The sequence below is a fragment of the Athalia rosae genome, chromosome 6 (assembly GCF_917208135.1).
Source record: "Athalia rosae chromosome 6, iyAthRosa1.1, whole genome shotgun sequence".
Taxonomy (NCBI): Eukaryota; Metazoa; Arthropoda; class Insecta; order Hymenoptera; family Athaliidae; genus Athalia; species Athalia rosae.
Window position 1 is genome coordinate 2,677,604 of NC_064031.1, and position 25,671 is coordinate 2,703,274.

At 41.9% G+C, this 25,671-nt stretch overlaps 1 protein-coding gene across 12 annotated transcripts in view; it reads right to left on the reverse strand.

Annotated features, from left to right (window-relative positions):
- The window catches only part of LOC105688686, a 132,313-nt gene that overhangs the window by 31,617 nt on the left and 75,025 nt on the right, over nt 1-25,671 (reverse strand). The window contains exon 1 of one of the 12 annotated variants that reach the window (XM_048657515.1): nt 16,962-16,982. The exons of the other annotated variants lie outside the window; for them this stretch is intronic. The gene's annotated coding sequence lies outside the window, so the exon portion shown is untranslated. Of the gene's footprint in view, nt 1-16,961; nt 16,983-25,671 lie in introns of those variants that run through there. 12 annotated transcript variants of the gene reach the window in all.

The window sequence follows — 25,671 nt, forward strand, 5'->3', positions numbered from 1 at the left end:
ATTCACGCATTCGCGCATCCCTTAGATTATGGATAGAGTAAAGTTGGTGATGTAGATTCATAGAACGCTATGCAACACAATCGACCGTTGAGCCGCGCGGTGAAATCCGACGTCGGTAATCCCGACGTCAAATGCAGCGAGCGCCCGATGGAAACCCCCCCGCGTCCGTAATCGCAACGGTGGTAGTGTAGTCGTCGTCGTCGTCATCGCGGAATATACAGGGCCCTCGAAGTTTCCAACCCGAAGTTTCGCGACTCTCTCTCCCCCTCCCCCCGCATTTGCCGCGTGCACGAGGTGGGTAACGGCGCATACTGGGCGAGGCAACATTTCATTAACGCTAGTTAGTTGGGTAGAAGGAACCCCTTTAATGAATTAAACCGAATCCGCGGAGTCTCGTAAGGAATGAGGGAAAAGCGTCGAGCGACTATACCATTCCTGAACCAACATAAGTAGGTAGAGGATGAATGGAAAATTTTCCCGAATCCCTCAACACGCCGCGGCAACGGCGTCCGCCGTCGTAGTTTTGGAATTTCCATTGTCGCGAAGAAAACAGTCTAACGTTTCCAACGACAGAGAGAGACGGTGGTTATCGCGGATTCGGGGAATGATAAATTTTCCCCCCAGCGGTCCCCACTTTTGCTTTCCTTTCCTCCGACGTAGGTGCGAACGAGCCTTTTTCAAATCGCGCGTATCTCTCCCGGGCGTTTCGAAACTTTGAGGGGAAAATTCGTTGCACGGTCCGGTTTGATGTATTCCGGGAGAAGGTCCTCCTCCGCGTTCCCTCAGGGCTCCTTTCTAAGGACCGAGGATTTCGCGGTCTCGGTATATCCCACCGCTACCAAATCACCCTCGATCCTCTCGGCAAAGCCGGGTAGAGTAGAACGAGCGGCTCGTCAAAATTCACTTCACGATGCGTCGTTAGCCTACGGTAGAAAACTGACACCTCGACAAACTCTGACCGCGACGCACCCCCGAATTTTCATCAACGGGGGGAAATTCGTCTCCGTCGAAGCAAACTTTCGATCGTTGAAATTCGCTAGCTAGGAAAGGAAGTCATTGAATACATACGAAAAAAATGATCAACGAGTGTCGAACGTGGGAGAGCGATCTTATCGTCGGTTCAAAATTTTTCCCTAAGCATCCTCGAGACTGTAGATCCCGTTTTCAATTTTACCCCCCCGATAACGAGTCGATCGGATGCAGGTTTCCGAGATGTATTCGATTTCTAAAGTCCGCGAGTAAGAGGAGCGGCTCCCGGCGGTACAGGGGGACGAGAGACGTAAGCTCCCGTTTCATTCCGTGGGACGACACTACGGCGTACGTACGTCGAAAATATACACAGGTAGAAATATATAAGGTACTCCGGGAAACGGTAAACTGTTATACTCTGCTACGTTGTTATTGTTCCCAAGGGAGGACGGTACGTTCCGGAACCTGATAAAGCTGTTATTGGATTCTGCGTTATATTTTATCCCATTCTATCTCCAACTTTCTTCTACCCCCCCGTACGCCGTACGTCCCCAATTTTCCGGCATCTCGTTCTCCCCCCCTACCCCCCGCACATGAAATTTTTCACACCGATCGAAAGGCCGTCCTACCGAACGATATGGTGTGCCAAATAATAATTGTCGAGAATCCGCATCGGTCCTGGTGAGGAACGAATCCCTCCTCTTTCCTTACCGCACCCTCGCCACGCTTTCTGAAGTTAAACAATAAATATGACTGGGTACCTGTATACCTATATCCCTCGAAGAGAGAAATCTTCGTTCGTCGAAGCGAGTTTCGAATAGTCCAAGTTATTCAATGTGCGGGGAGGTATACACACACATTAGATAAGTGAGAATACGAGGTAGGAGAGCTCCCAAAGATTTCTACAATTTCAGTTCTCCGCAGACTTCGTTCCTATACCCCGTTTCCTTCATTTTCCCTCAGAAACTCCGTCCCGTGTAACAAAACGTTCGGGTTTTCCCCACCCCCGTCCCCCGTTTATAAATCGGAGGGTGAGAGGAAAGCTCCGCGAAAGTTATGGGGATGGAATAATTCAAGGAACAGTTACCCACCTATACCTTTACGTGCACCAGCCCCCCCCCTGCTTTGCCAGGTTTAAAGTGGATCGGAGTTAGTTAAATGCACCGGTGATATCGCGCCTGCCTCGTACGTATATACTTATATCTACCCGGTGTGTGCCTGCGTATGTACAAATTGTGCGATTGCATATATATATATGTTATATGTATATATATATTAGCGTACATGGAACGGCTACTAGGTTTTCCATTCGCGTTGCAGGGGGCAGAGCAACGACGTCGGCTACGCTTAACTACTACTGCCCCCCCTCCCACCTGAATATCTTTAAGGTTGAGGCGAATAACGCCGGGGAAATTTCACGCTTACGTATGCGTTTGTATACTTATCATATATACTACGGCAGGCGCACCGTGCAGATGCCGGTCCTGCTGCAGTTCAGGTAGAACTTCGTGTACGTGTAAATACATATATATATATATCTAGTCGCGTAGAAAAGCGGATCAAGTAACAGGTGCCGGTTCTGATTTCCCTGATAATTACTCGGCTAATTAACGCTCCGAGAGTAATTAAAACGAACGAACGCGATCGTTATAGCCATGAAAAGAGCTGCTTTCAAAATAATAATCCTTCCCCACCCCCTCTCACCTCAACCTCCGTCTGATATTCACCCTTATTTTCACCTTACGACTGCTGCATTTATACATCCGGGTGTAAATCAGGGATTCGAGCTTTCGATCATTCTTACGTTCCTTATCTGACTGCTTTTTTGCTCACGTTTCATTTCATTTTATTTTATTTTTTTTTGTTTTTCCTAATAAATTATCTCGTCATCCGCCAGATTTTCATGTTTTCACCCACAATTGGGTGCCGGTATCCGAGTTCTTATATCTGACCTTTTTTTTTTTTTACAAAGTCCTTGGTCGGTATCTCGGATGAAATTCGTCTTCCGAGTAGCTAGTTGTGCGGGTACAATACAATTTAGTGCACGAGAGGAAGAAGAAGAGAAAAGAGACGAGATAAAATTCGTTCGACTGAAAGAAACTTATAGGTGAGCAACACCGAGAGAGAGAGAGAGAGAGAGACAGAGCCGCTAGGTAGTTGAAGTCCGACGGATAGTCACGGTCAGACAAAGATGAATTGAAACGCGGAGTTTGCTGCGTTCAGCCCTCCGGAGTGATTAATCGACCTCATTAACTGCTATTTCTTCCACTTCTAACTACAGTGACCGCTCTACGGACAGGGCAACAAAAAAAAAAGGAAAAAAAAAATAGAAAGCGAAGAAAAGAAAAAAGGAGGAAAACAAGCGAAACCATCCCCTCGGCGGACGAACGCGGGGTGTACGTCTCGCCGAACGTGTGTAAAATAAAGCGAAAAAGTGAACGAGCTAAGCGTTCTCTTGCTAATAACTTCCGCAGGGTTTCGGATAATCAACCGAGCGTTAAAGTGACGGCTGTTGAGAAACACAACCGACAATTCCGATTACGACTCTGACAAAACCTCGTAATTAATTTCAAATCGATTCCGTCAATTTTTTCGCTCTTTTTTCTCTCTCTCTCTCTCTCTCTCCCCGCGTGAGATCGGTACATGTTTTTCACTCCATTCGCAATCGCGTGCGTCAAAAGCCGCCTCGTTTTTTTTTTACTTTTTTCCTCTTCTTCCAGCGAACGAAAAAAACCTGATGATTTTCTCGATCCGAAATTTTCCTACGCTTTTACCATCTTGTGTCAACTAATAAAATCCACGGAACCGTAACGCAAACTGGTAAAAGTCAGAACACGAAAGTTTCTCCGTGCCCCGGTGTGTTGTGTGTCGGTGTACGGTGTATCGAACGTACGTGTGCGCCCAGGTATATATAAAACACGTGACCAACTACAGGTATAACCAGCTCTTACTCTTACCTCTTTCCTCACTCACCTCTCTGCCCAGAGGTATACCGCTCTCACTGTACGACGCGAGCTTCGGGAACTTTCGTCCGGTAAGCCCTGCAGTGGCAGGTTTTCCCGCTTTATTACAAACCACCCCTTCCCCCCTCCTCCCTCCCCCCTCCCCTATTTCCCTCACTTTTCTCAGTAGCGTCTCAAAGGTAGCGGAAACTTCAGCTGCACTCGGATTTTTCATGTTTTTCCATTTTATTTTTATTTTTCGGTATAGATCCGAGCTTTTTTTTTTCTCCACATTTCTTTCCCCTACCGATATACCTATGTACGAACGCGTACATATGTAATCATCCGTGGGAGTGGATGGTACAGCTACGAGTGGAAAGTTCGAGGCGATGATATTACACTTTTTTGTTAAACAATATTTCGTCCCTCCTCATCCGACTCCTTGTTTTTTTTTTTCTTCTCTATTTTTTTTCTGTTGCCGACAAAATTTTGTAATCTCTCTCCACGTCTCATTATGAGCGACGGAGACTCGGCCAAATTGGGTCTCCTTTGATCGGCGAAGATACTTCCAAGATATCGTCAAGTTTGCGTTTCTGCTAGATGAGACTCTACCGGGTTTAATATCTTCGGGTCGGTCGCGAACGTTGAGACACTTTCGGGGGGTGGCGGTGTACAGATAGTGCCCCCGAGTAAGTTCGAGTTCTGCGACGTAAGTTACGACGACGACGTCGATCGATCGATCGAATTAGCGTCCGTATCAAAGCGAAATTTCGGCGGCCAATGGTGTATAATGTATTCCCAGTCGACGCGCAGGAACCGTTTTTTTTTTTTTGAAAAAATTTGCTTCCTACCTTCGCGACGTCTCAAGTAATTCCAACTCCCTAACTCCCTCTCTCTCTCTCTCTCTCTCTCCGTCTATCTAGTTCGCCAAAGAGCCGAAACTATGCAAATACAAATATGTATACATGCACCCTGACGTTGTTATACTCTAATTATTATCGTCGCCCGAACAACCCCCAGCCAGAGTCTATCCGGGCGGATAGTCAAGTTTTCGATTGAATACGATCTCGTAATCATCTCGGTTAAAACTTCTACGTTCCGCGGGTAGTTGTAATTCATGAGATTCGGTACGACGTCTATGAAGAGAAAACTTCACGGAACAGTAACAACAGATGTCACGTTTTTTCACGTCTTCTCTACTCAATTATTATCATTATTATTATCGTTATTACCTCGTGATTGCAAGAGGAAACTTATCAGATCCGACAAAAGGGTGTGCGAATGAATCGCTGATCCGTTTGAAATTCGACGTAGAAAAAAGAAAAAAAGAAAAGAAGAAAAGAAGAAAATAGAGAGGAGTGAAAACTGAATTCGAAAATGGGATCGTCGAGCTGCGGAGAGCCGCGATGAGGTGAAAAGCTCCGGGAAAAATCTGTGAAAACATCGGGGTATAAGTGCCACGCCCGTTCGAGTAAGATCTAACCACTGGAAATTGGTCCGGTGTAGTCGGTGGACGTGCGAGAAGTAAAAACTGACAAAATAAAGAAAATAGTGTAAGGAAAAATAAAAATGGGATATATCCCTTATTCGGCTTTCTGCACTATCGCATTTTATAGAGAAACGCAAGCTGCAGGGCGAGCAGGCTGGCAGACGTTTAGGTACATGGGGTATATAGGTACATAAAGTTGTGTAGTTATACCGCACATATGTGTACATACGTAGGTAGGTAGGTAGGTGGGTAGGTAGGTACGTATGTCGTTGGCGTTTTCCGCGGGACTGAAAGTATCCAGGGAAAACGAGAAGAGTGAAGAAGAAAGAAAATGAAGAGGGACGGAACGAAGGAGAAAGAGAAAAGAGAAACGACAAAAAAGAGTAGAAATGGAGAAATTCTGATCCTATTCTTCCCCGAGCTTCACCGTAACGTTTCCTTCTCTCGGTTTGAAAGTAACAGAGGTAAAGAGGTAATAACAATATCGTGTGTACCGAAAAAGAAATCGGATCGTGGCTATTCCTTTTTTCTTCGATTTCGTTTCTGGACGAACGAAGAGAAAAAAAAAAAAAAACATCGACGTACGTGAAAGAGAGGAAAAAGAAGAAAAAAAAACGGAAAATTTTCTCCAACGATATATTATTTTACTCGTTCGGTTATTCGCCACGCCCCGTATTACGGCTACGTTATGCGTATAACGCTTATACGCACTACACAACCCCCCCGAAACTTTTTGGTGTGGGTTAGTTTGCTTTGGTACCAGCTGAACGTAATCGTTACCATAACCCGGGGAACGGCTTATAAAGGGAGAGGCGGGCAAACAGCTGGGAAATTTCTGTATGTTGACTATGGGAGAGCGGCAGCCGGGAGGAAGAAGGATTTTCGAGGTTGGGTCAAAGGTCATTTCTTGCACCGAAAAGCGCGCTGTAGCTTCCCCAAACAGCCGCAAGCTCCAAATGAAAGAAAAAAGGAAAAAGAGAAAAGAAAAAAAAAGGTCTCGTTCGCGATCATCGCGAATAGTGTGTATAGGTGAAACGCTGAAAGGAAACTTTCACTTCTTCCCAAAGTCCGTGCCCTTCACCTTTCACCCCCCTGTCACAATCCATGTACATATATTATCCGTACGTGTGTGTATGTATGTACATCCTATGTACACATGCCCTTAAATTCTTTCTTCCTCCTCCTTCTTTTTTCTTTCGTTTTCCATTTTACATTTCGAGCTCTTACTGCTTTCATTAAAACGGGAAGAGAAAAAAAAAAAAACCATTGAAATAAAACGAAGCGAAGAAAAGTTAATTAATAAAAAAGGCTATTATGAATTGCGAGATGATTTCTGTTTTTATTGTATTTGCGAAGTAACGTTGCGTGTTTCTTTTTTTTTTTTTTCTGCGATCCCATAGTGATCAAAGTAATTATCGAAACGAAAAGAAAAAAAAATACGACTTACGCGTAATCGAATCAAGCGGAGGTTCAATTCCACGATAGTTATTTATAACGAGGTGAAAAAAAAAACGAGATGACGTTCGTTACGAAAGGTAGAAAAACGAGAAGTTTGATTTTGATTTGGTTTTTTTTTTTTTTGAGACAGCACACGAAGAGAAAGAAAAAAATCACAAAGCGAATTATTTCGGATAGTTTTTAATCCGCGCGAGTAGAAAAATTATAGGGAGAAATATGAAATCCAGAAGAGGAAGAATACGACGATGAACAAGAAGGTAAAGAGAGGATAAAAAAAAAATTTGAAAAAGGAAAAATTCAAAAAAAAAAAGAAAAAGGAAAAAAGACGAGGAATCCGAACGCTGTAATTTAAAAGCCATTCAAGATATCCCCTCGAGACAATCAGAAATGAATTCTTGAGGGTCGTCGGGCATGGAGGAGAAACGAAGGATGGGGAATATAAGGGAGAAATCCAGCCCCGTACCAACTAAGAGTGAAACGGACTTTCGAATAATAGGAGTGGAAAGGTCTGTTCTAGATGAATATAGATGCTCGAACTAACCATCGCCAACCCCAAAACCCAAACCAACCGACCGCGAAGAGCCATAAATATACGCAGAATAAGATGAGACCGTATAAACCCCAGAAGACGAATCGAAATCCACGCCGTCTTACCTACCATAATATCCCTCCGCAGTTTCGGTGGCTGTTCGAATTCCCCTCTGTTTCTCATTTTTCAAGGTCGCCAGATACTTCAACTTTCGACAATTTCGCTCACACGTATTATCACATGGTATTACATAACCACATGGAACAAGTGCGACGAGATTGCGTGACCAACTGTTCATTTGAATCGCTGTTAATTGGACCGCCGCAAATGCACAACGACGACTAATTGCCACTCGTTCGATTCCTGAGGGAATTAATCGGACGAAGAAATTTAATTTTCGCCTTAAAAAAATTCCCCAACTCGCGATCTCCTTTTTCTCTTCGTGTTTAACTTGTAGGTAGATGTGCATTGAGACGCGAGAATGAATAACGTTGTTCTACCGAGGTCTCGAAATATTTTTACTCTACATTTAATACATCCGTGACTTCGGATATTCCGTCGGATAATACCTCCGATCCGTACGATATTCATATTACAATATCGTTGTACCGAATAACGCGAGGCATTTGAAAAATTCGAGAAATATTGATGAATTGCCACGGGCAAAACACGCTGCTTCGTCTTTATCTTTTCCTTTTTACTCTTCTGTCATTTTTACACAGGACGCTATTTTCCTTTCCTTTCTTTTCCTTCTTTTTTTTTTTTTTTGAAATGGTCTTCTTAACGAGACTGGATTACACGAAATCGTTACCAGATACATCTTGGCTTGAATAAAAATTTTCGGTCCTTCGAAAATCCACGAAGAGAAGAGGAAAACCCCTCCCTCAAAAAAAAACAAACGATCAAAAATAAAATGGAAGCTCGTACTTTTTTCTCGCTATCTCGTAAAACGAATCACGTGAGTTTCAGGTTACACGGTACCTATCGTATTACGGGTATAGGTCAAGTTTAATTTTGGAAAGGTCAGCAGAGGCGGCGCAACACCCTCGTATACCTGAGTATAGGTACCTATTCGTGGGGTAACACACCTGTACAGAGATACAGAGTTACGGATCGGTCGAGTGAAAATAAAATTGGAAATAAATCGATTGCTTTTAATTTGGGTTTTTCGGGATTTCGTGCCGGAGGTAGGGGGAGGGGAGGGCGTCGGTGAGGATTGGAAGGAAAAGAGCTGGAGGGACGAAGAGGCGGCGTCGACGCTGCCAATGTAGGAACGCGGAGTCGATTGGCCACTTGGGTAACATTTGGTCAAATTATTTTCCGAAGAATTATTACACCGCGCTTAATCAATGTTTTAATTACACAAAACCCATCCCCGCTATCGGACAATCCGCACACGTATCCCCCGTTCGTTCCAATTATATTCCAATGGCAGTTACGAAAACTCGAAATTTTTTACTCGCGCTCCCGTCATGCCATTCCCCTCCCCCCGTTATTCGCGGGTATCAAAATTTTCCTTTTTCTCATTTCGAAAAATCGCGCAAACTTTGAGTAATTCGATTGTTCGATCCTTCGTTCTTTTTTCTCGTTCAATTTCAATCTTTCCTTTTCGTTTTTTCAAATCTTGCAATCTCTCGAGTATTAGAAGAAAAAAATAAAAATCAAAACCTCACTCGATTCTTAGCACGAATTGAGGGTTTTTTTCATATTTTTCATACGTTTCTTCTTAAATTTCACCTGAATTTGTATTCCAGTTTCTATTTTACGTGCCTTGTAAGTTCGAGCGAATAGAAAATTTTTCTATTATTAGCCGGTACGAATATTGCAGAGAAACAAAGTCGATAAATCCATGCCGCCGTCGGCGAGTGGATTGCGGATGAAAGTGGAGAAGGGGTGGGGTGGTGTGGGGGTTCGCGATGATCGACAGGAGTTAGAAAAGTCGAGTAGTATAAGAATGGAAGAATAGTGCGATATGTACAGAAGTGGAAACAGACAGAGAGGTGAAAATAGAATGGAGAGAGACAGGGACGAATGAAATGGATGGAGTGCGGAATAGAGAAACGGTATGGAAGCCGGAGAATTTTGGAAGTTCTTCGAAGTGGAGCGTATCGTCGTTCGCTCATTCCCGGCGTTGCGAATACACACCCACGGAGAAGAGTGACTGTGAGACGCGAATTTTACGCGGGTGTTCGTAAAACACGTACTTGTGTAGGACGTTAACAAATGACGTACAATAACTCAAGAGGGTCAGGGTTGAAGGATTTTGCTATTTTGGTTCGCGGATTTTTCGAGACCAAAGAGAGATACGGACACGTGAAGAAGCGACGGAGGAACGAAGAGCAAGGGATCGGAACTCTCTGTACGGAACATCGACCAACCCCCTCCCCCCTCCACCCCTGCCTGCCGAGCAGTTGGGCTGTTGGCAAAGACAAATTAGGGCCCCGGGCTAAAATCACTTAATTTTTTACCACCGCCATTTTGCGAAAACTTGTCTACCGATAAGGCTCGCCCGGTACCTACCTACCGCCGTACCACCAGACTCGGATGTTTTCTGCTATCTCCTCTCAGCGATCTCGCAATTTTTTCCTTTTTTCGTTTCGTTTCGTTTTTACTTTTTTCCTCTTCCCTCGTCTCCCGCACTTTTGATTTTGTTCCCTCCTCCTCCGCGATAACGTCACCGGCGAAATTTCTAAAACGAAAAGCGAGTCCGTAAAATCCGCGAAATCTCAACGACTCGAGTTAATCGCGCCAATTTTTTTATTGCTTACATTTTTTTTTCATAGGGAAGTACAGCGATCGAAAGTTTTCGTGAATACGTTAACGCGTAGCTTTTAGCCCGAGTTTCGTTCAGTCGAAACGAGTATAATAATATGAAAACCGGAGCTAAGGCCTTTACGATAATTGTTTCAAGTCGACGTTTGCTTAGTGAGGTTGCGTCACACGGTTGAGTGATTAAGCACATCGGGAACACCGCCTGGTTCAACCGTTGATACGAACGAACATCTTTTTTCGCTTTTGTCGAATTTTGAAAAACGAATTTTTTTCATTCCCAGGAAAACACACGATATTCGAACGCTGTAACTGCGGCGAGCAATTTCGCGGCGCGGAAAGAGAAAAAGAAAAATCGAAACATCCTGTAATTTTTCACACCCGTCTTCGGATTACAACTTCACAAGTGTGAAAAGAGGTAAGTAAAGTGTTTTCATTGATACGGCATGCAATAAAAAAGAAAAGAGAGGGCGGAAAAAATGAGAGAAAAAAAAAGGAATTTATTTCAATATACGGGGTACTGTATAAGGTCGTGATGCTTTCGAGCGCTTTTCAAACCAAATTGCTTTCCAATAACCAGAGTTTGAGGACGTCCCGAAATGATCGGAGGATCCTTAACGTGTTTTGTGTGTATGGTATACATATAAATAACTATATGTATATGAGAATCCACGGTAGATACCGTGTGTATTTTTTTATTTTTTTTTATCTCCTTAAATTTTACACCGCCAAGAACTCTTCGTTTAAAAAAAAAAACGAATTTTCAGCCAGTGCGTGAGATCAAGGTGAATAAAAAAGGAGAAGCCTGTTTTTGCGTATCTCCGTATCCAGAAACCGCTCGAGTGACTATCTTTTCCATGTGAGGAGACAGAAGAAAAAAACGAGGGAGAGAAAATATAATTCAAAAAATCAAAAAAGGGAGAAAATTGAAAAAATAAAAAACCGAAGGCCATTGAAATTCTTGAATGGGGATAAAGAGTGGACTCTGCAAAACCTTGGGAGGGTTTTCTTTCTTGTTAGGTATAATCCGTGAAGTTGAGGCGGAAAATAAAAAAACGAAAGTTGGTTTCGGTTTCCATGGAAGTGCTGACCGGTGAAATGCGTTTCTGAAAAATTCGAATGGGATGACGTAATCCAGGTAGAAAACGCTCCCGTATATTCACGATCCTATCCGAAGTCTGGAGAGAACGGGAAAAAAATCAGAAGAAACGAAAAAGAGAGCTTGATCTGATTTTCTTCAAAAAGCTTTTGGGGCGAAAACACACTGCGTACTTTTTTGAATACCGTGATTAGAAACTTATTTCGAATCTTGAAAATTAGTTTCTCATCTCTCCTTGATTTCGTTTCTTCTCTAATCGTAGGACAGGCATCAATTGAATTGAGTTGGGAATGAATCCCTTCGAGATATCCTCGATTTTTCATATTTTGGATCGTTAAATTGGCGATAACTCAAATAATTTTATAGATAAACTAATCTAACTTGCGAATTCGGATTCCTGAGGCCAAAATACATAAGAATAGCATGGGAAACCCTTAAAAACAAAAAAAAATGTCAATTTTTGACCGAAAATCGAAAAATTCCGAGGGGTCCATTTATATTTTCTCAATTTCTTTTTTTTTCCTTTCGCATAACTTTTTTGTGTTTTTACCTTCTCTTGCTCTCCTTTATTGCGTTCACCTACGGGGCTAATGATTCTAAAGTTCTTTGGCATAATCCAGCGGGTGGTCGTTGCGGAAAATATAACGTAGCAAAATGACAGGTAATGGGCGTGGGTTAATCAGGAAGTGTAAAAACTACCCTGGGAAATCAACCCGCAGAACGGGAAAGAGTTTTCTGTACCGTTAGCTACTGCAGTTAAGTTATACGTACATACATATACCTAGCTGTACCACCTATAAAAAAAAGCGCTCACCGCACGGATACGAACATCAAAAGATAAAATGAAGAAAAAAACACGAACCACTTTCATAAATTCGAAACTATTAAATCAGAAAAATTCTCGAGAGGAGAAAAAAGAGAATTAGAAAAAAAATTTGAATACTCGGAATCCAGTTCGCTTCACGTATATTCATGTTGTACCTCATGCTGTAAAATTTTTTGGACACAAGTGGAGAGACATACTTGGTTTACCATGCACTCGGAATTTAATCTACCGTATACAGAAAAATTCTTAATTAAAAAAAGAATACCGCGTTTTCGTTTCTCATTTCTTACCGAACTATCTTAGAACTTCATGTACACATAATACCACGTATGTGCATCGTTGCATCTGATAGAAAATAAAATTCTGAGATGAAAAGTCCTCAGCCATTTTTTGATCAGACGCACAGATACTTATAATTATAATTCTCTGATCAAAAAAAGACTCGGGACTTTTTTGATCTCAGAATTTTATTTTCCCATCAGATGTGAGATGCAACAACGGCATCTGCTACTTTTAGGACACCCAGTATGCCAGTGTAGTACGGTTACCGCAGTGGATTAAATTTACAGAAAAAAGCCGGCGATAGTTGAATTTTCGTTTCTTTTCAGGAACCAATCGACGCGATAACTATAGCATGTAACACGTACATGGGGTTGTTTGCACATACATGGGTGTTGGACAATACATAGGCGGAGTAAATATGTACGTACGTGTGTACGTGTGTACACGTATAAATATATGTGCGTATAGGTGTGTGTGTGTACAACGGTCTCTAGAAAACCTGCACACGTCTGGGAAGGAGCAAATTGAGCACGGTCAGAAGCAATATTGTATCCGAGAGAACTCAACGGACTTTCGAAGATCTCCGGCACTTCGCGAGCGCTTGTATTGTGCTCGGCACGATTTTCTTCAATTAACGGTGAAACACCGACTCGAGGAGAAACAGATATCGCGCCTTAGTGGTGGAAAGTAACGAAAAAAGATGATGAAAAATAAACCAATCGAGTTAAAACCAAAAGAAAGAAAAAAAAAACAAAAAAAAAACGAACGATTAGTGTGAAACGAAAAAAGAAGACGAAATAGCCCGGAGGTCGCTCTGGCTTATCGAAAATCGATAACGAATTAACCGGTTTTAATCAATTGGGACTCGTACAGACGTCGTATAAAGAAGAAAAAAAAAAAGAAACAACAAATTCCAATTTTTCAAAGTAGCGATTTTTTTTTTTTTCTTCACACGGAGAAATTAAGGGATGCGGTGTGTCTGTATCGAACGGATATTGAAAAAATCGACATCCATACCAATGAAACGGTAGAATTTCTATTTTCTTTTTTTTCTATCATCGGAATTCAAGGAAAGAAGGTTCGGAAAAAAAATAGTAGTAATAATTTCGGTTTCCCATATCTGAGAAAAAAATCAAATTAATTTCGCTCTCTAATCCTAGAACGTCTCAAGAATTAAAGCGAATGATTTTTTCCTATGATATACCAGAACGAAAAAAAAAACAGAAGAAAGAAAGAAGGAATAAAATTTTAAGAGGCCCGGAATAAAAAGTGAAAAAGAATTTTTTTTTCAAGAGAAAAAAAAAAAAAAAGCTCCGGCAGCTGGGTCGGGGTATATCCACCGGCAAAGACTGTAAGTCGCGCCAATATTATCACCGACTCAATTTCAAGGCCTTGCAGGGCAATTTCGTTGGACGACCGCAAGCAGAAATGAGAGACCATCTCTCTCTTTCTCTCTCTCTCTCTTTGTCTCTTTTACTCAAGTTAGTCTCTCTTCATTCTCTGTAAGGGTTGGTCGGGTTAAAAACTCCTTTGTCCTGTACGGTGTATAAGAGAAATTGCTGCGGCTGGCTTAAGACATAGCGACGGTTGACTTTACTTCCTTTTTTTCTTCTTTCATTTCCCTTTTTTCTGCCTCTCATACACTTTCTTCGTTTATTTTAATATTTTATTTATTTAGTTTTTTTTTCTCTCTTCTTTCTCTTCGCAACCCGAATTTCACAAAGTAACCAGCACTAATTTTTCTTTTTCTGCTCCCCTCGTAATAATGTATCCCCCTTCCTCTGCTCTCTTCTCATTTTTGAAAATGGTTTCATTTTTTTTCTTCGTCGTCGAGGGTGAAAAAAAAAACAGAGGGATGGTGCACGCGATGTTTCCGGTATTTGACCCACGACAAAATCGCGATACGTGTGCGCTCAAAATCAACGATCTACCGGTTTAAATGCGCAATGAAACTCCGTCGATAAGTAATCAACGGTTAATGAACAACGAAATTTCAAGTGTAGGCAACTACGGAAGGATCAACCAGGACATGTTATACCCGTACGCTAGAGCTGACGTGAATCCGTTCACGTATATGACCACGCTATATTTATATAATTAATTAATCGATTCAAATTCGATGAACCGATTAATTAATCGAGCTTAATGAAAATCCTCAGAATGAATTCCAACCGCGTTTATATATATTCATATATTTACCAATGTGTTGTTGGAAATCTACACAAGCTATTAGGTAGAAGTAGAATACTCGGTATTCTGCATCGAATATTATTCAAGTTTTTTTAATCCACCTTTTTTTCGAATCAATCATCCGCTCGTTAACAACGAGCAATCGATATGAAAAAAAATTAGAATAAACAAATAAAATACAAAAAAAAAAAAAAAGAATCGAGAGAGCGAAGAGGAAAATTTTCGGTTTGATTTTTGCGCACGCGAATCTCTTTTATCTGTGGGTAGGTATATGTAGATGTTGAAGAATGAGGATAATAAATAGAAAATACGAAAAAATAGAGAAGACCGAAAGAAAAAGAAACGGGCGAAACAAGTTTTCGGATTTATCGACACGAGCGCTATAAAACTGTAAAGTTCTGCTTCGATTCAGAAGTCGTATGTGTATACAACATACGCTACGTATAGTACACACGTATATACCGTTAAAGACCGTACACATATCGAGGGGGGGTAGGTTCGAAGCAAGAAAAAAAAAACAAAAAACAGAAAAAATTCACACACGCAAAAAACTGAAACAGAAATAAAGTAGGAGAAGAAACTAGACAGGGGGTGAAATAAAAGAAAACGAGTACGTAACACATTCCACATGGCGTGGTGTATGGATGCGAAAATATTTCTCTTGATTTATATAAAGTCACCGCAAGTCACTCAATCTTGCTCGTGTCCTTCGCACACGCCAGGTATGAGAAATAAGAGGAAAAAAATAAATAACGTACAGAAGTCGCGAAATTCGCTTCGAAAATAACAACGTCGGGATCCCTGACGTTCCACTATTTTTTTGGGAAAAGTAATTTGAAAAAACGGATTCGATGAAGAGAAAATAAGCTGTATCGCAGTTTCCGCGTCGTCCATTCTCTCTTAGTTCGACATCGAAAACGCTAACGTGCAGGTCCTCTCGGAGTCAGGGAGATCGATACATGTAATCTATACCGACTAACAATAAGCCATGCCCCTATACGCAGGACCCTATCGGGCGGGGTGTAATTAGTAACGGCGAAATTAGTATCGGGGCTTATCCCTGAATTAATTGATTATCTTTAAGAGACCGACGGCGTAGCTTCCGGTACGGTTCCTTACGGTTAACGTTTGTCTTAATGGCTCCGGCGGACTGCCGTGGCTAACATCTTGTCCTTTCTGTAATATCGATGGGGATACCGGGGGGGACCCGAAGGAAACGGCGGCCGACGAAAACGACCCTCGGGGCTGGTCGATAACCAAATTTCATCCCTCCCCCGTTCAATTTTGAAAAATAGCCTAGTTTGACGAAGAAAAGAAAAAAACAAAAAATCAATTTTCTCCCACCGAGCGTCGTTTCTCTCGTATTATTCGTTCTAATTCCGAAAGCGTTTCACAATTTTTTTTTTTCTCTGCTCCCAGTTTTCGGTGCACGGTAAGGTAAGATCTATTCGCACGTATCCGCGCGGTGGGCGCCCTTAACCTTGACGATTTTATTGACGCGGGGTAGAATTTCAATTTCCTCAGAATAATATCAGCTCTTGCCTATGTATTATATATATATATTTACCTGGCTAGATAACTTATGTGCCTGCATACCTATGTACGATAGGTATGTACGACGACCCCGTGTATACTCTAGCGTCCATTCAACTGTCACTTTTTCGCCCCAGGTAGTCTTACCTTACCCTTGGGCGGAAATATACATGAAGTATGCGTGCGTGTGTGCGGTATACGAAATATTCCGAGCTACGCCCACCGATGCATAGAAAACCCCTAGATGCGAAAATAACAACAAGCCAGGGGATGCCGATAAAAGTAAAAGAAAAAAAAAAAAAAGAAAAAGGGGGGAGGACAGAAGTTAGATGTTTCGTTTTCGTTGTTTTTTTTTCTATCTTCCATTCCGTTGAAAAAATATGAAAATTTTCCAGAATCCTTGCAAGCTCCGGAGTTTCGGAATTCGGACGATCTTATTCGATAATTTGTAACACGGATATATAATCGATAGACGATGGCGTACGATGAGGGGGTATTTTGCTCATCTGCCGGGCGGGCTCGCTAATTAATTTATCAGTTTTTAATTATTTACCCTGTATTAGCTTTTACGGAAATTATGAGGCTCGTAACACCGTCGGCGTGGATACTGAACTGATTCCGTATAATTACAGTAATAAAATGAGTATCACGTTCTCTCCTTTCATAAATAATGCATACGGGGGGTACGGGGGGGAAAAAATGGAGGAGGTAGGGAGGGAGAAAGGAGGATCCGGCACGCGATGGATGAACGCGTATAATGTTTGAAATTGAAATCGAATGGATTCGGAATATTTTCGCGTGTATAAAATTGGCATCTCTATGTGTACGGTAAATCGAATATTCGTCTGCACCGGCGTACAGGTATAGGTACGTACGTAGGGTAGGTGGAAAACGATTGAAAACTGCAACACGCCGTTTTATATGCATCCGCAGGCACCCCGCGGCCGTCCGTCCGCGATTGTACGATTCCAGCGAGTGTTGAATTTACTGTAAATGAAAAAGCAGTTTTTGGCGATCCGCGGAGCGAGGGGATTCGATATAAAGCTTTCTCATAGTTAAACCGAAGCTGAGGTTGCACGTATTCGATAATAAAACGAATTTCAAATAGCGTTCGTTCATTCATACGTTCGTTCATTCGATTCACCTGCATCTCGTTCCCCGTTCCCTACTGTCCCGTTTAGTTTTTCAGTTCATCAAAATAACCGGGCAAATTTTTTTTTTTTTTTTCTATATCTTTTTTCTCTCCATTTCACCGGAGCAAAGTCTGAGCTAATCTTTGCTCGAACGTGATGTAAAAAAGCGAAAAATGTGAAAAATCGAACGAATTATGAATTGAAGAGAGAGAGAGAAAATCGCGGACCGCGTCCGACTCTACGTTGACTCGTATCACTGGCTGATCGATATGAACTTTTTTTTCCGAACCCTTGGAGCTATTTATTTATTTTATTTTTATTTTCTCCTTTTCTTTTCTCCTTCGTTTTTTTGTTTTTTTTTTCTGATTTGCTGATTCATGCGTTAGATTCGATTTGTCGATTCCCGCAGGAATTAATATATCGAAAGTGATTCGCCGAAAGGCGAAGAAAGAAAAACAAAAATATCGAGAAGTGAAGAAAAGAAAAAAGGTGAATCAGATATGTTTCTTTTCCCTTTTTTTTTCAATCGCACAATTAGGGAGGTATCTTCTGAGCTGTATGACATACCGGTGAGATCTGCTAAGATTTTTTTTCCAAAACTTTCTCAATATTAATTCCTCAAATTTTAATGAAATTTCATACCCACCTCGAAACTTTTCTACGCTTATGTGCCTACAACTCACATTTTCCCGACCCCTCCTCGATCTCGAAAGTGTAACAACCGAATTAATGTAATTGTCTCGAAAAAGATATAAGAAAAAGAAAGAGGAGAAAAACGAGACAGAGGGAAAAAAAAGATACAAGTGAAGAAGAATGTTAATCAGTTTTTGGCAACGCGTGAAAAACAAGAAAACAGAAACATTCCACGTACTCGTCAGCTCCCTAAAAATTCTTCGTTTAATTCATTTCGTCCTATTTCTTCTTTTCTTCGGATTTTTATTATTTTTTTTTCAATTTCACAAAAAACTTGGGGGAATTTTTTTTCCTCAAATCCTATTATACTCGCGCTAACCACTGCCTCGATTACCCCGCGAGTAGAAGCGTTTCCTTTCGAAGGTTTTTTTTTTCTCATCCTTTTTATCTCTTCTAAATCGTAAGTCGACTTACGAATGATATTTAATTTCCACCTTCCGTTTGGTTCGCGTACTGTAGGGTAAATACCTATATACACCTATATATAAATATATATATATACATAAGGTCGAATTTCGTACATCCAGCAGCTCGGAGTAACCAGTTCCCGGGTCGAGGGTGGGTTTCAGGGACATTATATCAAGGACTTTATTGGCCCAGGAGCCAAGAAAATATTGCCTCGACCCAGCAGAGAATTACCCAGTGCGTTCAAAAGAGAACGCGGATGGGGGGGGTGTCGGCGTTAGTAAGAAGTATAAGTAAAAGTAAAACTATGGGAAGCCCCCGAAGGAGTAGAGAAAACGATAAAAAATTGCAAAAAAAAAAAAATAACTCACACCTATACGTAGGTATTTTGACACGCGAAAAGGAAGACGCACCGCCACCGGAGAGGAAGGATGTAGGGGAGAGAGAGAGAGAAAAAAAAAAAATTAAATAAGGATAAAAAAATATGAGCTACACGTTCGGAAGATTGATATAGGTATTACGCAATTGAAAAACTTGTCACGCGCGTATATTTCCATAAAAAAGTTACGCTTCTTTTTTTTCCCTCCTCTCCTTTTCTTTTATGACGTATACTTTCGTCACCTATACATAGATATGTATACCTATGTTGGACACATAGGTGATTCTGACCGACGCGTAGCCACCCTTAAATCGCCACCGCGACGACGTCGCCTTACTGCACTTCGTCCCTTTTTAAGGATCGAGGAATTTTTTCATCAGACAACAGCCTATATATATAAGGTTTACACTCTCGCTAGCTCGCCTTCCGCCGTAATTCACGCTTTATGCAATGAAAATGATGGAGAAAAAAAATTTTCAACAAAGAAAAAATGCGAAAATCGTGCAACGATGATGTGATCGGACGATTTTTACTGCAAATAAGTTGGCGGAAAATTCCACAGGCTAAAATGAATACGATGTGGTTATTAATTTTTTTTGTTTCGATCATTGTGAAGAGAGAGCGTTGGAAATGTCGAGTAAATTTAGTTTGTAGAGTGTAATGAAAGACTGAACAAAATTGTGAGAAAAAAATAACGAGATGCACAAAATAAATTGAAAGGTGATAAAGCGGAGGAATGATTTCACAGTATCGCATGTATAATATAATTTGAAACGAAGAAAGATGAGAGTAAAGTGGAGCACAGAAAAAAAAAAATAAAAAAAACAGCGACGACTGCACTTCAGGTATCGTGATCGGAAAGGAAATTTGACAGTAGAGTCCGGATATCGAAACTGGAAATACCTTCTCTCTCGAGTCAATCGAATAAAATAATATGTATATATATGCATAGGTATCTGCTCTATACATAGATGAGTTCCGATCTTGAAACGAGTCGTTCAATTCGTCCTTCTGTGGGGAGGAGGAAGAAAAGGAAGGAGGAGGAGGAGGAGAAGGAGGAGGAATAAATTGTATTCGTTCTACCCCCCAGAGTCACGGATGTCCTTTTCCTCGCCCCCCTCCTCCTCCTCCTACTTTTTTCTTTGGACCCCAGCGATCCGCGCCTATGGCCTTTGACTTTCGACCCGCTGCCCGAATCGCGGAAAAGGGGGAAAAGTAATTATCGGATTTCACCCCCGAGATCGGACCCCCGTCTTATACACGTATAGGCGCATAACGCATATAAATCGCTACGATCGAGCTTTTTAAAAATTATTGGCCTCGCGATCTAATTTCGAACGTGAAGGTAGACCGGTCATAAATTTGACGTTCTTCGATAGAAAAAAAAAAAAATTCATCAAAATTGTCTCGTTCAAAATTTTAAAACGATATTATTTTTCAATTTTCTTCGTATTTTTTTCCATATCCGGAATCGAAGAGGAACGAAAATTGGCCAAATCGGGAAGACGTTCGACGGCCGAGGAAGGAACTTTACTCGTCGGATGCTTTCAGCAAAAATGTGCAATTCCTGTTATGTACATTGTACTATACACGGAGGAACGATGTACGTTTGGTTTTACGATTATTGGGTAATTCAGGTACTCTCTTCGGACCCTAAGCGTCCATTTCGCCCTCGGACGTTACTGTCCGGCAAAAATTCACTCCCCTCTCTCCTCGCTGCTAAAAGACGTCAAGTGCCAAAAAGTAAAAATATCAGAGAAGAAAAGGAGAAGATGAGAAAGAAAAAACTGAAATATACGACCTAATTCAAACGGATTCCAGTCACCGTCTGAAGTCGAAGATCGAGTTTCGATTTCTTCTTTTTTTTCCTTGTTTCAAAATTTTGATTTTTTACGCAATCCACGTAGCGCACGTCCAATTTTTGAAAGATCGCTCGACCCTTTTTTCTTCACCCCGTTTTATTAATTACCATTCTTATAGTTCGTTCTTTCGTTCAGTCTCCATACTGCGTTGCTCGAGGCGCAAAAGTGTGGAAAAGCTTTTGAAAAATTGAGCGTACGCGCCGGCGGTCTTGTGAGAAAAAAGCTCCTCGTCAGGCGAGAAGGAGAAAGCGAACGAAGAAGAACGACAACAACAACAACAATAATAATAATAATAACGACGATAATAACAAATAAACAGAAATAAGAGTACAAAAAATTGAGAGAGAGAGAGAGAGAGAGAGAGAGGGGGGGTGGAGAAAAATTACAACCGGGAGAAAAAAGCGAGTTGGCCAGATGAGGGGATAGGGAGAAAGGAGTCCCGTGCGGAGTACCAAGTTCGTCGGGGATGAGGGAGGTCGGAGTCGAAACTAATTCTTGGTAGGTCGAGTTCCACGGCGGGAAAAGCTTCTCCCCTACCCGCCCCTTTTATATATTTCTCCTTTTCTTATTTCCTTTTTTTTTTTTCCCCCGTTTCTCTCCAACCGGGTTTCGCACTCTTACCACTCTGCGCGTACATCGCGTGCACGTACGCCCGTCTCGCTTTCTCGCCGTCGCGATCTCTTTCTCGAAAGCGTCGGCTGAAAGCCTCAATGAGCTTAAAACAAAAAACTTTTTTGATCCCGGGACCCGCGTGAGCACAGCAACTGGTGGAGCGTAGCGAAGAAAAGAAGGGGGGGAGAAGGAGAGAGGGAAAGAGAGAGAGGAAAATGCGAAAAGTGAGAACCAAAGAATGATCGAGAGAAGGAAACGCTAAAAGGTATAAGGGTGCTAAAATTCAGCCGATCGAAATGGAGGAAATGGGAAAGGTGAAAAAAAAAAAGAGAGGAAAGAATGGAGACGTATGTACGCGTACATAGGTTGACCCATTAACTGGCAAACTCGTGCGAGGTTTTCATCTGAATTTTAAAGGACACCCTTCCCTCTTTTCTCAGCTCTTTTTATCATCAGATATTATTTCAACACCGTGCACTCTACGCTGTAACTATCGTAACGACGTTACTCCTCGTTTCCACGTTCTCTCGATTCTTTTCTTTTTTCCCTCTAGTTTTCACGGTTCGTAATTTCCACGGGAAATCAACTTACAATTAGTCGTGAAACATCGACGATTTTGCAAATTCTTTTCCCCCCTACCCGTTTTTTACATTCCATTCTCATCGAATGTGAAGAAAAGGAGGAAAACGAACCAACGAGTAACGATTTGTGAAAAATTTTCCTCGCATTCTCCTTCGGAAAATTCTCGAGGAATTATGACTCGGAATTGAAAAGTGATTCAGTTATGCAGAAGAAAAGCTCAACTGTAATTTTCATTATGTAATAATTAAGAACGCGAAAGACTCCGAAGATCGAGCTGTTGAAAAAAAAAAAAAAGAAATAATCCAATCAAATTGGACGAAATAAAAGTTCTACAGTCTCATCTCGCGTATCCGACCTTCGCCGATCATGTCGAACAAAGTCGATGGATATCTCCGAATGAAAGAAAAAAAAAAAAAAAATGCTAAAAAAACTGAAAAACACACACGATGACTAAGGACTGTTTTTCCCTCGGTATCCCCGACGACCCGGCTTTTGGCTGGCATGTGAGTAATCATGTAAAATACATATTCTCACTTTATGTATAATACATATTTTCTGAATACACAAACGCACGTAGTCTACGCCGATATGATATCGCATCGTTTGTCTTGCGTTTCGTGTAACAAAAAAAAAAATAAAATAAAATAAAAAGGTAAGAGAATTTGCTTTTTCATTTCTCCACATCTGAAATGTCGCGGTGTGTATATACATACATGTATAACACCTTGGCGATGTACTATTATATACACGATAAGCATCGTCAGCATTGCAGTGTATTTAAATTCTAAGACCTTTCCCTAAACATTTCAACGGATTTAGCGTACCAGAGAGGCTCCTTAGCGAACCTCCGCGGTTTTCGTTGCGCTATGTACATATTACGTTACATAAAACCCTGTTTACATAGGTTTTACATACCCGTATACATATATATATATACACTAACAGAGAGATATGTACAGCGCAAGCATTTCGCGCGGCGCGTCACAGTGTGTGAGCGTATACACGTATTTGTGTACACTGTATTATATCGTGTGCAAGGGTACGTATAATATAGAGATAGATAAATAGGATAGTGAAGTTAGATGGGTATAGAGAGAGAGAGGGAGAGAAAGGTGGGCTAAACCACCTCGCGTTACGACGCGCAGTATACCGGGGCTGCAAAGTCGGCTCCCTGGGGACGTCGAAAGGACTCTCAGGGATAGAGAACGTTCCTACGTATCCGTAGGAAACTGGCGTATGTGCCAATTTCAGGACAAATACAATTTAACAAAGTTCGCTTTTATCCTTGCCGGCACGCGCCGTTGACGTAAATATCCATACACATAACCGTATAATACTGGCGAGAGGTGGTGGTGTTTATCGCGGCACACTCGCGTGGCGCGATGCAAAATTACATGCCGCGTACCCACGTATCCCCCCATAGTCTCTCTCGCGTACCACGTGGGTGAGCACACGAGACGCTCTCCTCGCACACGGCTACCAGTTTTTCCGAGGACTCTCCATCTCCATCTCTCTCTCTTTATTTTATACGTAAATCTCACCTGCGCTCAGAGATACAATCGGGCTAAAAGCTGTAGAGAGTAGGCGGACGGGTGCATCTGAACCGCAGTGGTGAGGCCAGAGAATTAATATTACGCGTCTTACGGGGGAGTTTCTCCATCGGACCAGCTGCAATAACATTTTTACAGGCACGTTTATACGTCAACTGCACGGTAATTCAGCGAGAAATAATTTCCTCCCTCGCCCTACCCTATTTTCTTCCCTTCTTTTTTTTTTCACACCGCGACGCCCCGACGCCCCGACGCCGCGTGCTGCGCTTCATAGATAAAAGCCTCGCGTACATAGCTATGTAGGTACGTGGGTAACGGTGGCGATGATATACATGACGTAGTACATGGATTCACGGATGTATGTGTATAAATTTAAATACATATCCGAATTGCGACCCATTTGCGTACAGGTAGTTCGTTCGTCCGTGAATTGATTATCATACCGTAATACCGATGGATCGATATCGTCTTGCAGAGGAATCGATTATGGGAAGAGAAAATTTTCATCTCGTAAGTGATGAGAAAAATTTAATCAATCGGTTCTTCGATTAATCAAATCGGATTGGATCGAGAAAAAATTTTTTTTCATCGCCGCTAGTTTCCTTTTACTTTCTCTCTCTCTCTCTATCTCTCTCTCGTTTGATTTTCAGCTCTGACATAATTATTGTGCACATATGTACGCACATGTAAACGTCTATGTACACGATTTGCGGATGTACATATGTGCCGATATCGGGGGTAGGGGGTGGTGGAAAGTTATTTGTATATTCCCAAGTGCGGCGAACTTCTGGAGCGTATAGATTTCGTAGAAGGTCGTTCCATATTCCGATAGGAATGTTTTGGGACACGGGGTTGTACATATGTGCTGCCGTACACTGGGATACATGGGATATGCACGTGACACACAGTCGCGTATCCATTGCTTTATTTGAATAATATAGAAAATATTTGTATAATTCGGGCAGGACACATCGAAACGAGGAATTATCATCCGGCTGGCCTATTTCGGCAAAACTGCACACAGCTGCACATACGGTTCCCGGACTCTTATGTGTGCCCCCGTTATGCGTCCGCAGCTGTTACTTTTGCAATTGAAATCGCAACGCGCACCGGCGAGAGACAAATGTTGATCCGCTGGACACGTATAGGATTACATTACCTAGGTTGCCCACGATTCGCCAACGTCTGCCGCAGTCCCGGAGAAACGTGGGTACGCGCCATTTTCTTTCATTTCGTTCTAATTTCGTTAATTTTTAGGGGTTGAAAAACGACGGACGGACGGACGAAGAAAAAAAAGCGTTCGGGAGGGTGAACACTGGCGAGCGTATTGCACGTGCGGTTTAACGCGCGTTACGATTATCATTCGAAAAAGTAAAGTCGAAAAAAGCTCGGGAAACGATGACCTCTAATTTCCCATAATTATTTCAGCGAAAATGGGTAAAGCGAAGAAATAAGTAGGTATACACGTACGCGCGTGTGTACCGGGTATCCCTTTCGCCCTTTCCTTTTCTCTTTTATTTTATTTCATTTTATTTTTTTTCTGGTTCCTCCTGGCCGAGCTTTTCCGTGTAAAAGCTCGCTCGTAGCGCGGGTAAAGTTGATCAGTCGGGTAAAATCCTAACCCGGTGGGATATACATACGTATAGAGATATACGTGCGAAGGGAGTCGCGGGTATGTACCCGCTTGTTACATAAGATAAGCCCGGTTATCAGATGGTCCTTTGGAAAATTAGCAAAAAATAACGGGCAACCCGAGTAAATTATTCCCGGGCAACGTTACGCGGGAATACATTCTGCAGGGGAGAGGAGACAAGTAAAAGGAGAGAGAAATTTATATACAGGTCCACATTTATACACGGGGGGAGGGGAAGGGCGAAAGTCGGCTGTGTACGTCCACATGGCTTCTACACTCGAAAACGAGCTCGACATGCGGGTTGATAAAAAGCGGCGAATGAACGGAAAAGAGAAAAAAAAAAAAAAAAACAAAGAAGAAGAATTTTGACAAAAAAGTTTGTCGAAAAAAAACAAAAAAAAACGGAGCTTTCTCTTTGCCCTCCGATGACGTTACACATTATTACGCCCTGTGCGTAGCCGCAAAGTCGTCCCCCGCGATGTGAAAAGCGTCGTTTCAAACAGAAATAACTTTGGCACGTGTCTATACTCTGCGCCGACCTTACGATCCCTTTCTTCCCCCGGCTTTTCTGTCCTCCTCGTTATAATCTTGAATTTTACCTCATTCCCACCTATACAGGGATAACCCTATGTAATGTGGGTGGGGGATATAAATATATATATATATATCTATATTCTGTGTGTGTAACATGTACCGCGGATATTATACACATTATATAGTTTGGTACTCGCCCGAT